This window comes from Haemorhous mexicanus, chromosome 12 (genome assembly GCF_027477595.1).
Source record: "Haemorhous mexicanus isolate bHaeMex1 chromosome 12, bHaeMex1.pri, whole genome shotgun sequence".
NCBI classification, from domain to species: Eukaryota; Metazoa; Chordata; class Aves; order Passeriformes; family Fringillidae; genus Haemorhous; species Haemorhous mexicanus.
This window is the reverse complement of record NC_082352.1, coordinates 19,489,278-19,507,106: the sequence shown is the minus strand read 5'-3', so window position 1 is coordinate 19,507,106 and position 17,829 is coordinate 19,489,278. Positions and strand designations below refer to the sequence as shown.

Here is a 17,829-nt window from a genome sequence, read left to right as displayed (position 1 = left end):
CAAACACCAGCTCACATTTAATCTCCCTCCAAAAGCTTTGTTTAGTTTGATTGATTTTTGAATATACCTTCAGCTCTGGGTCACACCAACTGTGGCAATGACAGCCCTTTAGAGTCATTTCAGTATCTCATAAAAAGGGATTTAAGTCCCTGCTTCTCACAGTACATCAGTTTTATTGTCTGTGTGAAAGGTTTGGACTTGGCAGGGAGCAGCCAGCCCTGCTCTAAAGCACTGTTTGATCCTAGGTAAGGAAAGGAAACTGTTCCTGTAAATATCTGGAGATTTATGGAGGTGCAGGGGTGCAGTGGATGTGTTTTATCCAGTGAATCAGTACATGGTTTATGGCCCAATCACAGACACAGCACTGTTAAAACCTTTCCAAGGCATTTCACACATTTGGATTGTCCTGTGTGTGGTAGGGATGAGCTCCAAGAGAAAACCTGAACACTAATTTCCACATGCTTTCATGACTGTAAAAGATTAATGTACAATCCTGTAACCCAGGTTTTGGATGACACCTGTAGATGCACTTTCCTACTTAAGTTCCATGAATCAAGAATGCCTTCATAACTAATTCTTTGGAAAGATTAAACTGATTCATGATGTCATTAAGGGCATAATTTAGTGAACCATCATGACACGATAAAACCCAGGCTGGCACAGAAATATTCCCAGTTTGTGTCTAGACTTCCCTGGGGTCTGTATAGGCAAGGCACTGTGGGTATGGGTTTGGGGCAATATGGGGAGATTGCTGTGGGGAAGGGCAGGACTGAGCTCTGCACCAGGGGGGCTTTCATGGGCCTCAGGTGCAGTGGTACTGAGGCTTCAAAAGGACCCTGACCTGTCCCCAGGGACAGAGGGAACTTTAGATGTGGAAAGCTTGAGGAGCCATGCAGGAAATTTGTTTTAATTTTTTTTTTTTCAAAATCCATCTTGTTCTAAAGGAATTCTGAACATGAGCAATCCACTCAGCATCTAAGGACTGTAACCTAAAGCAGGGACACCCTTCACCCAAATAGATGTTTAATATCAGAGAGTGGACTCACTAAAAATCAGTTCTAAAACAGGTGACAAAAATGGTTTTCCAAGCCAATCTGTGTCAAACTGGGATGTGCTGGCCAGGCAGACCCACAGCCAGTGGTGCCAAACTGGTGCCAGTGCTCAGAGCAGTGCAGGGTGCTGGGGTGGATCTGATGCCTGCCTTTTTTACATGCTCCCCTCACTGCTCTCCTTTGCCCAACAAGCAGCTTTACTCAATGCCTTTGGGACTTTCTCATGTCTGAGCAGTGCCAGAGAAAAGCAGAATTGGGGAGGTCTTGTACAGCATCAAAGTCAGAGCAGAGCACAGGAAACAGAGCACTTTAACCCTAATTTGACATATTATTAAATTCAAAAAAGGCAGGGGAAAAAACATCCTGGTGAAAGGGGACCATGAGGAGCCTTTTTTCCCCCACAACTTACCAACCCTAAATTAGTATTCCGTGCTCTCTGAAGGAGGAATGCTTTTTTTGTGCTGAACTACTTCAAAATGGCCCTTCAGAAAGTGTTTCTCAGCATGCAGGGAACAGCTGAAGGTCTTGAAAGAAAAGAGTGCATTCAAACCAGCACTTGGCACTTGCAAAGATTTTGGCTTTCTATGACCCCAGTCCTCCCATTCTTCTACAACTACTATCCAAAAAGAAATATTTTCATCCAGCTGGCCTCCCCTGTAACAAAACAAGCCAGAATCTTTGTGTTAATTTGCAAACTGGGCAGTTCTCTGGGATTTGGGCACTACCAGCTGTAATTTATTCCCTCATGTGACATTTATTCCCAGCACAGTGACACTGGCAAGGGCTGCAGCAGGCTTTGGCCAGGGCAATGTGGGCACTTGCCAAGAAAGCCACGAGCTCCTGCCCTGGTGGAAGGGCTCAAATGGCTGCTGCAAGGGGCTGCAGGGAGAGGAGCTCTCTGCTCCTGCAAGCCCACCATCCTGCTGGCAATGGAGCCTGAGACCTTTCCCCCAGGGATATCAGCTCAGCTCTCTGTGTAATTCTGTCTTTCTTCTGCCCTTTCACCAGACAAGGGACTCCACACCCAGACCAAACTCACAGAGTGGATACCAGAAACCTTGGATGGATACAAGTTCCAGCTCATTTCCATTGCTTTGATTTAGTTCGACATCTGGCCTTTAATTTGTCATAACCTTTAAGTCCTTTTACAAAATTAAATCATTTTCTTATCTGTTACTGATTACTTTCTTATGTTCCTTCCCTGGGAGATTAAGTGAGATACTATCTGTAAGCACTTTGAAGATGTTAAAGTGCTTATTACTGGATTTGAAAAGTCAACAGAATCATAAAGTTACAAGGTAAAAATATATATTAAAAAGGAATAAATCCCAGACACCACTCCTGACTCATCAACACAGCTGGATGCTGAGTCCTTCTGACCCTGGATCATGTGCTGCTCTTTATCCCACTGTGCAAATCCCACTGACTGCCCAGGTGAGGAAAAAAAGGAGCAAAATCTAATTCAAATTCCCAGTTTCATCCTAAAGAAATCCCCTGGGATCCAAAGCTTGCTTTTCTCTGAGCAGAAAGGGAATTTTACATCACCAGTTTCTGGCCTTGTGTACGTAGGCAGACAGCTCTGGTTTCACAACTTGAACATCCTGGGCTACAAATTACAGCCTGATTCAGATGCTGCTTCATATGTGGCTCATCTGTGCCTTCTGCCAGCCCATGAATTGCTGGGAGTTAGGCAGGGCAGAGCTTGGAGCTTCAATTTAATCTCTTAGTGCCTGGCAGCTGATGCCCCGAGGGGCTGGAAGGGAGGTGCAAAGTGCAGCCCTTCCAAATTCAGGTCAGGAAGAGCCATAAGGACACAGAGCACTCCACAGATGGATTTCCCTGTTCTGCAGTCCACAGTAATTGAAGAATTATTGTGCAATTAGTGGCAAAATTATACAGAGCAGGAAATGGATTCAGGGTAAGATATAATGTCAGGGAGGGAATATTGAAGGTGGTACCACAATGTCACTTGGTTTATGTCCCTTTATCTCCTGGACAGAACCAATCCTGGGGAAAGGAATACACTCTGGAATGGGAGTTTTGCCTTCACTCAGCAGTTTTAGCACCCAGGCCTTTGAGGGCTCCTGTAATATGAATCCTCCATCACCTGCAACTGCACTGACCTCCCTGTGTATTTCAAAAACTTGTTTTCTTCTCAGAAGTCTCCCTCTTTGCTTCTCCAGAGCTTCTCTTCAGTCTTGCCATCTTGGAAAGGCTTCAGTCAGACCCATCAGAGGCAGATTTGGTTTTCATTGCTCACATGTGACGTGCCTTGCTGACCTTTTGGTGCATCTGTTAACCCTGGTCACCGTGACTTCAATTTCCCCAAAGAGAAAGGAGGAACGAAAAACCAAAGGGTTTCATCTGCAAAGCTTCCACCTCTGAACTCCATAAAACAATGATTAAATTGAAGGAGTTAATAAGTATCAGAAGCCTTTTTTAGACCTCAGAGAAGTGCAGTGAATACAGCAAAGGAACAGCGATGTCTGCAGAACTGTGATTCAGATTTCTTGTACCTTCTTTACAGAGCTTTTCTTGGGTATTAGTTCTGTCCCTTGTGCTTTGTGCCTCTCTGACACTGAGCCAAGCCTGCTCAGCTAATGCTTTTACAACTCAAAGAACCTATTTTATCTCATTATTTTTCAGCCACTTGAAATTAGGGTTTGAAACTGCTCTTACAAAGAGCCATCTGAACTGATGAGAATGGGAAAAAATAGCTCAAGTGCCCATCAGAGAAATATCCTGACTGTCAGCTGCTTCTGGGGAAGAAACCACTGCACTGAGCTACAAGAGGAAGCACCAAGAGCTCTTTAGCCCCCTTTTTGCTTCTAAACAGGAAATTGTGTGATCATGGTTTGAGGAACACAGTGGGGAGAGCTGAGGTGTGAACTCTGCTAAACCCCAGAGGTGCTGGATCTGAGTCTGCGTTTCAGCAGCTCAGAGGAAAATGCATAGAGGGGGCTTTTCATTGATCCCAACACAGGGAGAGAACCAGCAATTCAGCACCTTGTCTGTGTGCACTCAAAGGGAAAAGAGCAGGAAAGGTGTTGTGCCTAATTCTCCACCACTGGTGGGAATAAGGAAAGCAGCTCTGTGAATGTGCTGTCTCTATGGTAACTGTGCAACAGGGCTCTCACTGCATGGATCTGCTCACTGCTTTTGGCACTGCACAGGAAATAAATACCTCTACCTTCTGTGTGAACTCCAGCATCTCTGGATTTTACTGACTTCTGAGCAGGAGATGTGCAAAAAAATTGTGATTGTCTTATTTCAGATTTCAGTTTTGGAGCTAGGCTGCCAAAAACCCTAGAAATGAACCAGGTTTTTATCAGTGGGATAAACAATGAATGGGAGAGAAAAATTCCCTCCAGTGAAAAGGTCTTTTGTGGGCAGGGGAAGAACTTTTTTTTTTGTAGTGTGTACTAGAGCTGTGTCTCCTCTCTCTTTCATGTGCCCACTGTGTCTCAAGCATGGATTTAAGGAGGTGTAGATTGTGTTTCTCTGAATGATGATTTCTTCTGGACATCACCCAAAGCCAGAGTGCCTTTGCCTCCAGCTGGTCATATTCATATTTGAGTTTTCACTGGATCTTTTTGGAATTTGTGGGACTCATCTGGACTTCTGTAGATCTGGCCCCAAGGAAAAGGTTTGGATCTGCAGATATTTCAGCTCCTCAGCACTTCAGCTCTTTTTCCTGACACAAGAGTGGTATTTCACATCCATTTCAGAGGTGGAAGAAGAGGGTGATGGCAAAATCACAGATTAAAAGCAGTGATACAGAAGGACAAAAGTTCTCCTACCCCACACTCAGCAGTGGCTGCAACACTGCCCTTTGGACCATGCTTTGGTTACTTGCTTCAGGTTCCACTTCCCCTTAGAGACAGAGCTTCTCCTCTTTCCCAGTTCCTCTCAGAAGCTGTTCCATCCCAGGCTGCCCCAGTCATTTCCACTCTGTGCTTCAACAGAAAAAGGGGCTCAGCCCAGCATGAATCCTGGCAGGTCAGGGGTCTTTCAGCTCTAATAACTTCCCAAGACTGAAACATGAAAGTAGCCCAAAAAGAAGAGTGAAAAGGAGCAAAAAATGATTTTGCTAAGAAGCACCAAGTTCACAGCAGATTCATTTGCAAGGGGGGTTCCTACTTTTCTTTCCACTGAAATACAAGGAAATAAAAAACCCCAGTTAATCTGCTTAATTTACTCACATCCTGAAACCATTAATAAAACCATTTGGGAAGCCAGTTGAAAGTGATGTTGTAGTCTCCTTTTAATTCTTGTACCATCTCTGGAAAATATCACAGTGGGCTCTGCTCTGGGTTCAGACACCCACAGAGTGCAGCAACACAGCACAGCAACACCAAGTCCTCCCTGAAATCCCAGAAATGCTTTAGTCAAGATCCTGAGCTGAAGTCTGCAATTATTCTTGTGCTTATCACCAAGAGTTTTACATGTATAATGTCCTTTTTTCGAGGAATTGGTGGCCTCAGCTGGCTCCAGCATTTATAACTCACGTTTTTGCTAGCAACAGAGGGAAGTTAATGCAATTTGAAAAGATTTTAGGTCAAGTTCATCCATGTTTAATGCATTGGGGAATGATCTGGCCCACTCTGTGCATCTCAATTTGTTTGACTGCTTAAAACAGCAACTGTGCCTGTGTCTAAGCAAAGAACAGGACTTACATGGTCAGACATACATAATAATGGATTTTACTGCACAATGAAAATGCAATGGCTTTGTGGCTGTGCCCTGATGCAAACCAATGGGGTTTCACTTCTGGAGCTCACTGTAGGTGTTACACTGCCAGGAGGCAGTGGGAATGCAGCATGGCTGAGCTGCTGAGGACTCTGGAATTTTGCCTGTTTCCTCTGAGCAGGGGCTTTGTGCTATTTCCTGTTCCCAGTCCCAGGCCTTGTCCTTTCCACTGGTGCCTCCATCCTCACCCACTGACACCCCACCTTTCCACTTCCTGCTTTTTCATGCTCTGCTGACACATCCTTTAACAGCAGCAACAGCTTTGCTCTTCCTTCCACCCACCCTACCTCCTGTCCCATCCTTCCTCAGATCTGGGGGTTTGACCCCAATTTCCCTTCTGACCCCCTCCTGCACACATTTCTTTGTTTCCTGAAATGTTGGTCCCAGCTTTGCTGTTTTCCTGTTCTTGTTTGACTTTTGGTGAAGGGAGCCCGTCCAGGAACGTCCCAGGAGCTCAGACCACGTGAAAAATGTGACAATGGTGAAAGAGGGCAGATAAGGCCCAAGCAAAAGATGAGGATGAGTAAAATGATTTTGATAAAAACACAAACCAGACTGGTGACAGCAGTGAAGAGAAGTATTTCACACTCAGAGCAGACTGAAATCAAGATGGGGAAGAAAGTCTGGTAAATTTGGCTAATGTTGACTCAGCTGATGTCCCCAGGGTGATCCACTAGATCTGCTTTACAGTTTCCTCAGGCTGCTGCCTCGTATTTGAGTCTTTATCAAAAAAAGCTTTCAACCAACAAAAGAACCCAACCACCTGCCTCTTTCCCCCTCAAAAAAACTCCAGAGGGTTTATCTGCAAGTGTTCTTTAGCCTGTGCTCTGAGCTGAGCCTTCCTGGAGGAGATGTGGTTCCAGGAACCACTCATCTGTTTCAGGTACTGCTGACCAGCTGGAGCTGGGAAGAACAAGCTGGAAATGCTCAGCTGAGATCCTCATTACTGAGTGTTTGGCAGAATTATGAGCATTCATTCTTTGAAGCCAGTGATAAATGCCAAGAAAAGCTGAATTTCTAGGACTGCCTGCTAAAGTGCCTCCAATGCCCACATCCCTGAGTGTGTATGCATGCCAAAATATCTGATTTAATTACTACATCTGATATATATCAACCAAAATATTTTTAAGTAGATGCTGTAAATTGTAAATGAAATACACGAAATCCTCTCCCACTTTACTCCTACAAAGGGTTTTTAAAGCCTACAAGCCTCCCAGAATGTCCCTCAGGCAGGTTGTGTGTCCAGTGAGACACAGCTCTCTCAGGTGAAATACAGAGTGCCTTCAGAGTGTACAAAGCAGCAACTGCTTGTTAAGGATATCAGCCCAAGAATAGCATCCATCTGAAACACCAGGGAGAATTTAGGTCAGGAGAACATAATTATCCAAGTTGGAGTTTGTCCAGGTTACCTGGATTACCACTGCTATAAAAAGCAGAGTGGGACCATCAGTGAGTGATTAGGAGCTGTGTTTAGCAAGGCTTTGGAAGATCCTAATGTGAATTAGTGTTCCATTCCAACCAACTTTTGGTATGAGTTGTGCATCCATTTCATTAAAATCTCCCCTTTATGTCATGGCATTCAGCTGCTGCTTTCTGGCCAGTCACAACAATGTGATTTATTTTTTTTCTAAAGTTTCAGTGAAAAAAATTTACATAAAGCATTAAAGTCTTCTGTGTTAGATAAATAATAAAAACTACTAAATATTAAAACACTGGCAATTAGTCATCTCTTGTGCTCTATTTTTGGGTTCTTTGTGATCTCAGCCCTACAAGGAGCCTCCAGACTGAACAGGATGAAAGACTATCCTTTCTATGAACCCTAAATTGGTATCTCCAGCTGTAAACCTATTAGAAAGGCAATCAGTTCCCCCAAACCTACTGCACCATGCACCTCTAGAGCACTGTGAATTTCCAGATGTAGGTTCATAGCTGGGTAGCAGCCTTTGCCTGGAGGGTGATAGAACCCCTCTGTGCAGAGCTCACCTCTGTGCTGGTGCCAGCTGGGGCAGCCTGACCTGCTCCATCAGAATCTGTCACTTCTCACTGCCTTCCCTGCACTTTGCTTTCAAAGAAATTAAAAATAAATCTCATTCCCAGAACAATAGCTATTGCTAAGGGAAATGGAAGCAGACTGGGGCATGCTCAAGGTTGAGTAATCCCTGACAGTTTTCCCTTCTGTGCTGGCCTGTCCCTTGCAGACCTATTTGCTCCCTTTGCTGACTCACAAATCCACGTGGCAGACTTAAAAGACTTTATTATAAATACACCAATAATCTGAGCTGTCACTCCTGTGAGCTGCTAAGCTTCTGCTTGGGGCAGGGGTAATAATGAGTTCTTCTATTCCTTTATTTTCCATGAGGGAGAGCTATGTATGGATTTGTTATCAGACATCTGCCCTGTGAGATTCTACAGCTACTTATTCCTATTTCCACATTCTGAGGAAGGATGGATTTTCCTTGAGAGCAGAGTCAAAAAAAGAGCAGCTAATGCTCCTTCCTTTGTCTGTGTGAATTGTGGCATTCAGCAGTTCCTGCAGGGCTGTGCTTCTCCACACAAGGGCTCAGGGAGCACAAATCCATGACTGTGTTTAAAAAAAGCCTGGATGTGGCACTGGGTGCCAGGGTTTAGTTGAGGTGTTGGGGCTGGGTTGGACTCGATGATCTTGAAGGTCTCTTCTAACCCAGTCATTCTGTGAATTCTGTGACTCCACAGCACCCTGAAAAGCACAGCAGTCACGGACAGGACTGTACAAGGTTCTGAGAGAGACCACGACTGCAGGAAGGAGGATGTGACTGAAGCTTTGCCATCAACAAGGAAAAGGGAAGTCATGCTAAGCCTCCAGTGAGCAAAAGTTCATTACCAGCTGTTCTGCCCACAAGGTTTTGCTGCCCGCCCTCAGCCTCTCTGTCTGCACCTTCCAGCTCCTCAGCCTGGGGCTGCCAGAGTAGAAGAGCTCCCCTATTCACATTTTTATTCTGTGATGTTAATCAAGTGGGCTAATTATACATATGCCAGAGTTGACATTGGCAGGAATCATGGAACTGGAACCACCTCCCACCCCCTCACACTCCCCTTCTGTTCAGACCTGGGGTGTTATTAATCCCCTAACACCAAACCGCTTCCATTCTGTTCTTCCAGTTATGACAAATGCAACTGCCAATTAGACTTTTGCCCCTAATTTGCATGTGCCCCTGAGTTTTGAACAGCATGCCTCAAGAAAATGGGTCAAAATTCAATGAAAAAATATTCTACCTCCACTGCTTCTACAAAAACCTCTGCTTTCCTTGAGAACATGTTGATTTTCACGTGTTGGCACAAATAAAAAACCTCCCCCCAGACATGAAGCACTTCAATGCAGTTAAATTATTCTGCTTTGGCTTTGTGCCCAGGAAATATTTTTGGGGTTTGTACATAGAGTTCTCTCGTGCATTTCCATTCAGAAGCAATAGGATTGATGCTGAAATGAGTGCTGGATCGCTGTGCTCTGCAAACATTTGCTGTGTTGTCTGCTGGAGACAGAGAGGGGGTAATCACTCCTGAACTATTTCTGTGGGAGAGCCCTCATGCTGCACCAGCCATTTCAGATGCACTGCAATTTATTCAGTGTCAGAACTGGCACTGGAGAGGCTGCAGCTGCTGGGATCACACCTGGGATCCAAGCAAACAGGAATTCTTCCCACAGTGGGCACCAAGGGCACTGCTGAACCAACCTCACCATTCAACAAATGCATTCATCAAGCACAATCCTGTAAGGCTATGATTAAATACTGCACATTCTGTCTTTACTCAGGCAATAATATAACACCTCACAGTGCTTCTACTTTCTTCTAGCATTTTGCAATTCCTCAGATTGTTCCTATTCCCTTTTGGCCGTGTTCATCTGCTACTTCTTAAAAATGAAATTTAAAAAATCCCCCAAGATCTCTCTTAATTATATCAAGTAAGAGGCAAAGCCAGATTTGTGTGGGAGCTCACCAAAACATGTTCTTTAGAGAACTGAAAAGGTCTTTTTGGTTCAATTTTCCCTATTCCCCATTTCAGCTGCTATGATCCAGGAACTCCCCCCAGACACAGAGCCCTTTTCCCTCTCAGCCAAAGGATGTAGGAACAAACATGTTGCTCCAAGTTTTGCACACCACATTCATTTGTGTAAAATCTTGGCTGGATTCAAAGAGACTTGTTTCAGCAAATGGTCAGAACAAGTCAAGCTAAATCAGGGAAATTTGTGTTCACACCTAGAAAGGTCCTCCAGCTTCTGCTTTCTGATAATCCTGTGGAAAATTCTAGGCAAGCAGTAGGATCATGAGCTGTGTAACCATGCAGCCACAGATAACATCCAGTGTGACTCAGAGCAAACAAAGAATTTTTTCCTCAGAAGCAGAGAAAATATCAGCTCTGTAGGAATTCCTACTCCACCTGAGGCAAGGACATGAAGGTCAGTGGGTGGGGCAGAATTGCTTTTCACATTTCAGTTTAGGAGAGGAAGATGGTTCTGAAATGCATTCAGCATCTGGAGAATAAAATACAATGAGAGACCCCCCGAGCTACTTTGCTTCATTGTGGGCACACCAAGGAATTCCACAAATCTCCTGCTCATCACCAAGTTCATCTGATGGACAGAGCTTTGTGTGCACATTATGAGCATAAGTAGGACAAGGACAGAAAAAATAAAGTTCTATTTATATCACTGTAAACAGATGTCCAAGACAAGACCAAGTAAGCGGCCAGAGAGAAAAACCATCCCAAGAAGCAGCCAAATAAATTCCCATCCATGGAAGCTGAGGCTGGAGGTGTGCACACAGCTAATTAGTACTTGCTTCTGCCTAAATTAGTGACCTTTCAGAGCAGGGTGTAAGGAACAGATGAGAGAATCTCCCACACCACTCCTGTGGGATTTAGCAGAGCTCTTCTCCAGGGCTCTGCACTTGTGGCACACAGAAAATGCCCCAATGCTTTTCTGGCTGCAGCAAGGCAGAGTTTTTCCAAGCAGAGCAATTCAAGACCTGCAGTTACAGACCTCACCCACTGGGATGTTCTGGAGCTGACAAGAGCCACCAGACTGGGTGGTTTCCTTGCAAGGATCCTTCTGGTCTGAGGCACTGGAAAACTATCACCTGATATTCCCACTGACTCCAAGAGCAGCTGTGTTAGCTCAGGCTCAGAAATCAGGGAACAAAGGGTTCCTGATAAAACTGCTGTAGGCCCATCTGCTCACAAGTGATTTCTGGGATGGAGGAAATAAGAAAGAGGGAGAGAAAGGGAGAAAAGCCCTTAAAGCACGAGCTGGTTTGGGTTTTAGTATGAATCCTTTGCAGTTTGTGACTGGGATTGTCTGAATAAAGGTAGAGCTGATGGCACACACAAATGGGCAAGGTTTGTGCCCTCTCTGGGGCTGCTTGGGCACCTCCACCTGCTGAAACATCACCACATCAGCTTTGGGGAAGGATTAGTACAATTAAAGGGTAGTTTTTAATTCTGTACTGTTAAAAAATGTCTCTTTTGAAAACAAATTCTCCTTTCAAAGGCTGTTCCCAAGGCTCAGCCACCTCCTGACTTTGGAGAGGAACAGGGGTTGCTGAGCAAAGGCATGGAGTGGCCTGGCTGGGAAGATTGAGGATACAGCAAACCTGGGATCTAGACCCTCACACACCAAATCAAGGAGAGTTTGAAGTTACTTTGAACAACAGGACTGATTTGTGGATGGAGAGGGTAAAATACTAAATTTCCCACAACACACCAAGTTTATTCTGCAATGAGCTGCATCCACATCCTCACTGAAACACACCTGGAGTTCCAAAGAGGACCTGGAGCTGCAGGGACACATGGAGGGAACGCACAGCCCTGCAGGCAGTTGCTGTGAGTCAAACACAAAAGAAAGCATGCAGCTCTGCACTGGTACAAACAGAGAGAGATCCCATGGCAACTTTTATTCTGCAGCTTTCAAACAAACTGCTACAGCAGGGAGCAGGAGAGGTGGGAAGTGGGTGTAAAACCACAGCCATGAGACAGCTCCCTCCAGGACATTTGTGCCCACGTTTCCTGGCTCCTAGTTTCACTGCTGTTTGTATGGGAGCTGAAGCCAAGACTTTTGCCAGCCTTTCTATCACTGGAGAAGGCACCAGCAGCCACAGCTCCAGCTCAGCACAGAGGAGAAGCAGCTGTCTGTTAAACCATTGGAGAACTTTGCAGTGCAGCTGCCTTTGGAGCATAAATAATTTCTGTTAATGGGCCAGGTTGGCAAATGAATTCAATTGTTTCCTCTCAAATAGGGTTTTGCATCCAATTTTGACAGGGTGTTTGAAGCAGAGGCTCTCAACTCAGTGCTTTTTGGAGAGGTTTTCCAGAGAACACATTTCTGAAGAACACCTGGGAATTTGGTGACATTGCAGTATTTGTAAGATCATGTAGCAAGAATAAACTACTAAGCACGACCTAGAACCATCTCCATCCCTGTGCCACAAGTATCTGTCAGACTTTGGATAAGCTAAGTGAAGGAAAGGAGCAGGATATGGGGAAAAAAACCCCAAGGAAACAAAAAACCCAACAACCCCACATTTTCCTTTAGAAAGCCAATGCTCAGCCTAACCAGTTCCACAGTTCAGGATGCTGGATGGTCAGTTAGAGAGTGGCATGAGCTGGCATTGCTGCTAAGACAAAAACACATGCCCAACTCTGGTCTCTGGAAAGTTACTACATCCTTGACCCATCCCAAGTCATGAGAGGCCTCCCAGAGGGTGAAAGAAACAGCCCTCCTTCAGGCTTTGGTACCCAGTTTGTGTAAGAGTAACAGGATCTGCTGGTGGGATTTAGGTGTTAAAGAGGCAGATTGTGATTGCTGGGAAAACTCAGTGCAGCCAGGATTGGGTTTTGTCTCTTTGTTCATCAGGTACTTGAGAAGGAAGTGCACATGGCAGGACCTTTCATGGTGAGAGAAAGAGGAAAGAGTCCACCTCCATTAGCCAAAAACCCCATAACAATCTTGCTGAACAAGTCAGCACAGAGTGGCCATTCAGGAGAGGCTGCAAGAGAGCAAAGCTGAGTACCTAAGGGTTGGACTCATGAACCTTGTGGGTCCCTTCTAACTCAGAATATTCCATGACAATAGGACTTCCATGGATGGCAGAGTATGTTTTCTTCTATATATTTACATTTTTAACCTGGTACCATAGAGTTTGCTCACATTTGACCCAAAAGGCAAACAGCCTGTGTTGCTAAACCACCAGCTACCAGCACAGCTTTATTTACCAAGCTCTTGTTTAATGATGACTCTGGCATCATTAATTTTATTTATTGTAATAACCCCCTGGATTCAGTTTGCTCTGTGTTGCTGAATCCTCAAGGGCAGTGATCTTGCACATTATAATGGTTTCTGCATTAAGTATCTTTTGTGAAAATCAGAAAACTCAAGCTGAGCAAATTGCTGGGTGTTGTTGGGGCTGTGCTTGGTGCTTTGAAAAAAAGAAATCCACCTCTCCTGCAAGCCTTGACCAGGCACTGGTGTGCATGCCAGCTGTCAGCATGGGGAAAGCAGGGTAATTGGAGAGATTAAAAGCTCACAATGGTTGCAGACATGCTTTTGCATTTAAGGTGGAGTGAAACTGAGCTGTGACAGTGCCATGGCTGCTCTGGGGAAGTCTGTGGAATCCCTGCTATCATCTCTGCACCAGTATTTTAAATTCTGGAACCTTGACCCCACCAGTTGGCAGCTACATAAACACCTCCAAGACATGCTGGGGAGCAGCAGCACAAAGGGATGTGCTGACCCCCAAGCTGTGCCAAGGAGCTGAGTTTTCAAAAAATCCTTCACTTGAATATATAATGAAATAGTGACACTTTTAGTAGCTAATGTGAGGTGAACACAGGAGGGCTGTTATTTATTATTACAAACAGTGCAGGAGCAGTGGTCAAACAGTGCAGAGAAGGAAAAATTTCCACATATATTTGATAGGATTCAGTATGATCTCGGAGATAAGGATCCAGAATCACTGTAGAAATCAGGACCATGCAAAGCAATGATATTGCAGCTAATTTGAATTACTGCACCAGTGGGATTTTGAAAATTTATCTGTTGCTTTGCCCCTCAAAGGATTGACCCAAGCAATATGAGTGTGCAGGACATCTGAATATTACCTAAGTTTTCCAGAAAATATTATACCTTTCCGGAGCATAAAGGAGACCCTGAGGAAAAACAAACAGTGCTGTCCTCTACCTCCAAAGGCTTTCTTTACATGCACATTTCACACTGGATAAAAATAGCCTTAAACCCTGGGTTAAGTAAGCTTCTTATATTGGAAAAACCTGTTTCAAGTGGACAAAGGAGACAGAAGTGGCACACCATAAAAAGGCCTTTGGTTTCAGTGTCTGCAACTTGAAACACCATCCTGGTCTCATCTTCTGTGTCTCAGAGGGAACTAACCAATACTGATTGCAAAGAGCAGAGTAAGCATGAACAGGGTGTGGGCTGTCTACTTCTCCTTCCTGCATTTTGAGATCAGGCTAAGTTCCTTTTCAAGCCTAACTGGAAACTGTGAAGAAATATTCACAAGGAAAAGACAAAAATCCATTCTGTATCTCTCATCAGTACTCAAAACTTACAAGCTGGTCAAGATCTTCACTAGAGGAGAATCAACTGCAGTCATTTCCATAGCCAGTAATTTTGAAACTGTCTCATTAGTACTGAAACATTTCTAGAGACACACACGTAGCTTCTTTCTCTTGTAATTATTTCTGAGTTCAAAGGAAAGTTGAATAAAGTCAGAGAACAGGATATGAGACTTCCTGGTGCATTTTTAAACTGCAGTGCATAAAGCACTAGAGCTCTGTAGATTACTCCAAAGGGAATGGGGAGGGAACTAAGGAAAGCAAGCCCATTGTTTTGCTCAACTTATTAATCAAGTGTCCAGAAACAAAAAAGAGTGAAGAAAGAAGAGCTAAGCAAGATATTCAGAGGCTGCATGCTATTGCTCAGCTCTGCTGGTCTGTTCCTCTTGGCTACAACACTTCAAGCAAACTTGGTCACCTCAGTGTGCCTCAGTTTCCCTAAACACCCCACACTACCCAAGAATAAGAAGTCAGAAGGTTATTAATTTCTCATAATTAGCCACACAAAGGTTATTACCTTTGAGGATTCTGGCCTGAGCCCTTAAAGCTGATCCTGGTAGGACTAGAAACTAAAGTTTTATCATAATTTCTTATTTATTACTATTCTTCCCCTTAGAAGCCTTGTGGTCCAACCCAGAGTGTCTGTGAGAGCTCCTGGGGTAGATGCAGGACAAGCAGCTGGGCGACAGAGGGAATTCATCACTGTCCTATAGCAAGCCATTCCCACCCCTGAATCCATGCCTTTTGTGATGGAGACCAGCTTAAAAGTGAAATTTAGTGGATTCCTCACCACACCAACTTAATGTTACAGCTCTGGAGGCCAAGCTCCACCACTGGTTGTGAATAGCTCAAGGTCTAGAAAGGAACAGAAAAGTTGGAAAATTTGTCCAGAATTATATCCACATTTTTGTGGCTCTAACAACAGAACAGGCAAAAGTAGTTCACAGGAACACATAAGATCTTAAAAATGTAGATGTGGGGGAAACAAAGAGCAGACACACGAGAATAAGAACTTTGTCTCATTGACCCAAAAAAGAATTTCCTCGGTGCAGGAACTGGTCTCAAAGCACTGCAAAAGGGGATCATTGCCCTCATTCCAGCAGTTTATCACCTTCCAAGATCTTTCCTTTGAGGAAGCAAGTCTCTGTGAGCAGTACCAAAGAAATCCCAAGTTGGATCCACAACCCAGAGTAGAGCACTCAGTGAGCATCCCAGTGCCATTGTCCAGCCTGAGCTCCTTACCAAGCTCAGAGCAAAGCCATCCCCAACAAATTCACACCACCCATTCCTGAGATGTTCCCACACCCCACTCCCAGCACCACATGCATTTGGCACTGCTACAAATCAGAACAACAAGCTCAATGGAAATGAGGAGGGTGGACATTTCACATGTACCCTCTTCCCAAACAAAACTGTTTCTTCCAACAGAGCTGCACCTTCCTACCAAACAACCCTTCCTAGACTGATCCCAGGGCTGTGCTCCCTCTTTGGGTGACTGGTCTCTTGCTCGGCTCTTAGCACAGATTTCAGAAGAGCTGCAGTGTTTTCCCCCCTTCAGGACAGAGAGCCCAGCCAAGATCACAAAGGTGACCCTCAGAATGGATTTACATGGTGAAAGACTTCACAGCACATCACCAGCTCAGGGTAGCATCACCCTTTTCTTCCTCATAGGTACCCAGGAGGCCACGATGTGAACCTGTCAGGAGCCTGATCTGGCTTTAAATATCAGGTGATTTTTAAGCTGATCAGTTCTCTGATTTTTTTTATACTTTGCTGTATAAGAAAAATTCCTTTGATAAAACTGAAGGCAAGACAAAACCAGGAAAAAGTGAAACTGGAGGAAGGAACTAGAAGGAAAGAACACATCAATCTAGCATTATTACTGAATAAAGAATTTAAGTCATAAAATCACGACAGAATTCACAATCTTTAGGCAGAATTAGGTACCAATACTGGTGATGGGTGGCTGTGGAAAGCTGTTGTACCCTCACAAGGTTCAGTCAGAGAATCCCCACCTGCCTCAAACCAGCACAAATATATGCAGCTGTTCTTTCTCAACATAGCAATATTTAGAACATTAACACATCCCCATAAAGCCCTTTAAACTAAGGTTTTATATCCCAACCTGATGCACAGACTGTATTAGCACTGAGAACTGTCAGGGAGGCATTCCAGGGTTCCGTGTGGGTTCTTTGTTCCCCTCTTTTTTTCTGCTAAAGGAAATATCTTGGAAACCTTGGAAAGGACAGGCCTCCTCTGTCTGTTCAGTACTGAGTCATGTCTGACCATTTGTTAGTACACGGGGAGGGATTTCTCCTCCAAGAATAGATAAAAAGGAATTAGAGCTACTTGAACAACATACCTGAATAAGCCAGAAGCAAGCAATGCAAAACTCTGAAAACTGCAGATCTTCCTTGAATTTTCTCTTGGACTTTTCCATGGAAGATTCTGCCAGCATGGAACAATCCTTTGAAGCAATGGAACAAATGTGTGAGTCACTTAAAAAGTTCTCATTTTAAACAAAAAGCTGAATTACTTGCCCACTCTAATGGGGACAGATATTAGGCTGAAAACCATGACTCCACTGATTCAGCACATTGGTGTCTCAGGAGACAAAATGTTCCTGTTGTCCAGGCAAGCTGGGAATTGCAGGAGAGCAGGGAAGCTGCCCTACAATGCTTTACAGGGCCTAAAACTGCAAGCAAGGGAAGCACAATTTTGCTAAAAAGACAGAACTGAAGTTCTGTCTGAAGGGGAAAAAAATTTACGTGCAGTCTTCATTTATTTCAAAACACAGACACGGATTCATCTGGATTTTAACAGCTTTGTAAAGGAGATGGGCCATGCCCCTTCCCTGGGAAATCAGCAATGATACTGAGCAAGTGAAGCCACATAGCCAGTGTCAAACTGTACCCTGACATGCCTACAATTAAAAAAACACACTTAGGAAATTCAAGGAGTTTAAGGGCACCTGTGTTAAAGGGCAAAAAAAAATTTACAATTGGAACACGATTATTGGGCTCCATACAAGGATTATTAAGTGAAACTGTGTGGCTTCTATTATGGAAAAGGCAGATTAAAGCATTATAATGAACTCACTGGGTTCAGCAAAATTACTTGTAGAGCAAACAAAAGAATGAAAGGATTAAAAAAAAAGTACAAAAAAGATTCAACAGCCATCACATTCAAGGTAGCACAAACAGATAACACAGGCAGTGTTTCCACACACCCCACCAGTGCTTTCCCAAAAACAGAGCTGTGACTTGTCTCCATCAGACTAAACAGGAAACAAGAACTGGTTTGGACTCGAGCCACATATTCACAGTAAAATGATTACTGGAGAAAGCATTTGGTACCAGTTTCAAACCCCACCATAAGACAGAGATTGCTCATCTAATTTCTTTTCTTGCATGTGAACAGGAACTTT

At 44.2% G+C, this 17,829-nt stretch overlaps 1 long non-coding RNA gene across 1 annotated transcript in view; it reads right to left on the bottom strand.

The window, feature by feature from the left end:
• Positions 1–16,873, bottom strand: part of LOC132332811 (uncharacterized) — a 35,663-nt gene extending 18,790 nt beyond the window's left edge. The window contains exon 1 of the long non-coding RNA XR_009487987.1: positions 16,765–16,873. This is a non-coding gene — a long non-coding RNA (uncharacterized LOC132332811). The remainder of the gene's footprint in view (positions 1–16,764) is intronic.
• Positions 16,874–17,829: the final 956 nt, after the last annotated feature.